Source organism: Grammomys surdaster, unplaced genomic scaffold, assembly GCF_004785775.1.
Source record: "Grammomys surdaster isolate TR1022 unplaced genomic scaffold, NIH_TR_1.0 437, whole genome shotgun sequence".
Lineage (NCBI taxonomy): Eukaryota > Metazoa > Chordata > Mammalia > Rodentia > Muridae > Grammomys > Grammomys surdaster.
In genome coordinates this window covers 889,936-892,656 of record NW_021604856.1, presented here as the reverse complement: position 1 = coordinate 892,656, position 2,721 = coordinate 889,936, and the positions used below count along the sequence as shown (strand labels likewise).

The following is a 2,721-nucleotide window of genomic DNA, read 5'->3' as shown; positions in this document are numbered from 1 at the left end:
ATCTTGAGACAGAATCTTACTATGTATCAGTGCTGGGTGTTTTGTTACTGTTTGGTTTTGTTTGTTTTCAATTAGCACAAGCCTAGACATATCTGGGAAGTGGGAACCTCGATTGAGGAATTGCCTCCATTGGATTTTTCTATAGGCAAGTCTGTGGGGCCATTTTCTTGATTGATATGGGAGCACTGGTCCCACTGTGGATGGTGTCACCCGTGGGCAGGTGGTCCTGGGTAGTATAAGAAAGTAGGATAAACAAGCCATAGGGGGAAAGCCAGTAACCAGTTTCTCTATGACCTGTGCTTCAGTTCCTGCCTCTGGATACTTGCCCTGAGTTCCTGCCTTGGCTTCTCTCAGTGATGGAGTGTGACCTGTAAGTCAAAGAAACCCTTTCCTCCCCAAACTGGTTTTGGTCAGTGTTTTTATCACACAGCAACAAAAAACAAATTAGGACAGTAAATCATGTTGGCCTTGGGTCTGAAATCCCCTGCCTTAGCCTCCTAGGGAAGTTAAAACTTGAAAGTGTTCCCGAGTTGTCCTCCTGTTCTGTTGTGGGATATAACTGCCTTGGCAGCACACTAAAATTGGAACAACACAGAGTCGATTAGCATGGCCCCCCGTGCAAGGATGATATTCGTGGTGTTACATGTATTTTTGAAGTGTGCTGGTTTATATACATATGATTTACATACATGTATGTATATAAACCAGCACACTTTTCATATATATGAATATATGTTATATATACACACACACCTAAAATGTCTAGAAGTAGATATTCATGTCATTACAGTTGCAAACGGAAACATTTGGATAATAGAACATTGAACATTCATTTGCAGTAGATCTTCGCTCTTTTCCTGTGGTAATTTTAGAAACAAGTATGTGCTGGGATTACACAACTGTGCCACCACTCCTCACATGGCATCTTATTTTATTTTCTAATGTCTCTATAACTTTTTTATTATGTGTATCTTTGTGTGCTCCTAGTGTGGATTTCTGAATGAGTGCAATGCCCATAGAGACCAGAGGAGGGCGCCATATCCCTGGAAATGGAGTTATAGGCTGTTACCAGCTGTCTGGTGTGGGTACTGGGAATTGAACTTAGATCCTTTGCGAGAGCAGTTACATGGTCTATCTCTCCAGCGCGTTGGTTTTATTTTCAGTAAAATGTGATCTCGTTTTCATGTTGCAGCAACCTGTAATGTAGTTATAGTGAGTTTACAGAGAGTGAAGACTGCGTTTATCATCGGGATTCAGACCCACCAAAACACAGCGATCTGGGGCTTTATATATGGGGAGAGAAACGTGGTGGTGAGGCTGTGCCACCTAAATCAGAACAGCTGGCACAAGCAAACTAGGCAGCATGATAGCAAGGTAGAGGAGGAAACAGCAGGACTGATACCAATCAGTGAAGTCCACCGGACAGGACGACACAGGACCTGAGCTGAGTTTGAACGTCGTGTAATACAGCCTTATTAAGGACAACACTTGAAGAGACACATTGTGAGGCAGATGAGGTTTTTTTTTTTTTTTAATTGCATTTTTAAACTTAACCTTATTTGGAAATAACTGTATATTCACATGCCCTGATAAGTAATAAAACTTAGATTCCCTAACTTTTCTAAAAGACAAACTCCTGCATTGCTAATGCTTTAGAAAGCTACAGTAAAATAGCATAGCTAGAACGGTAACATAAATACAATCTATTAATGTAATTCAGGTTGCCCTGGTCTTTCTCTTACTCTTTGTGTACGTGTGTTTCTATGACAATTAATGATCAGTAAAGCCTGTATCTTCCTCCACAGCCAAGCTGGGTAGACTGTCACCACCATGATCCTCCATGTCAGTCTTTTAAACTGTGCCCAGCCCGCGCACAACCTGTGGGAGCTTGTTTAGCTGAAGAGCTGCCTTCTGTGCGGCAGCAGAGCTACCAAAGAGTATCAGTCCTGGAAAATCTTTTCTTTTGTCTTGTTTTATCTTGAGACAGAATCTTACTATGTATCAGTGCTGGGTGTTTTGCTATTGTTTGGTTTTGTTGTTTTGCTTCTCTTCCCCCCCCCCCAGTCCCTTATTTTGTAGCCCACTGGGTTGCCTCTTCATTTTGACATTCAAGACTGTTATAGAGCCGGGCGGTGGTGGCCGGGCGGTGGTGGCACACGCCTTTAATCCCAGCACTTGGGAGGCAGAGGCAGGCGGATTTCTGAGTTCGAGGCCAGCCTGGTCTACAGAGTGAGTTCCAGGACAGCCAGGGCTACACAGAGAAACCCTGTCTCAAAAAACCAAAACAAAAGAAATGGGAAGGTGGGGTGGTTCAGTGGCTCAGAATCACTGTTGCTCTTGCAGAGGACCTAGGTTCAATTCCCAGGACTCACATGATGGCTCGCAACAGCTATAACTCCAGTCCCAGGGAATCTGATCCTCTCTTCTGACTAGGCACACACACGGTGCACATACACACATACAGGTAATACATTCACACATATAGAGTTAAATAAAATTAATATTTAAAATATAAAAGACATGGACAGGAGATAGGCCATAATGGTGCACACACATAATCTCAGCACTGATAAACATTAAGGCAGAAGGATAGAGTTTGCAGACAAGCTGGGGTACTTAATGAATTCCAGGCCGACCTGGTCTGATCTCAGTAAGGAGAGAAAGAAAGAAAGAAAGAAAGAAAGAAAGAAAGAAAGAAAGAAAGAAAGAAAGAGGGAGGAA

At 42.8% G+C, this 2,721-nt stretch overlaps 1 pseudogene; it reads left to right on the top strand.

Moving 5' to 3' along the window:
- The first annotated feature begins 560 nt into the window (after nucleotides 1-560).
- LOC114632868 lies at nucleotides 561-653 on the top strand (annotated as a pseudogene).
- The last annotated feature ends 2,068 nt before the right edge of the window (nucleotides 654-2,721 follow it).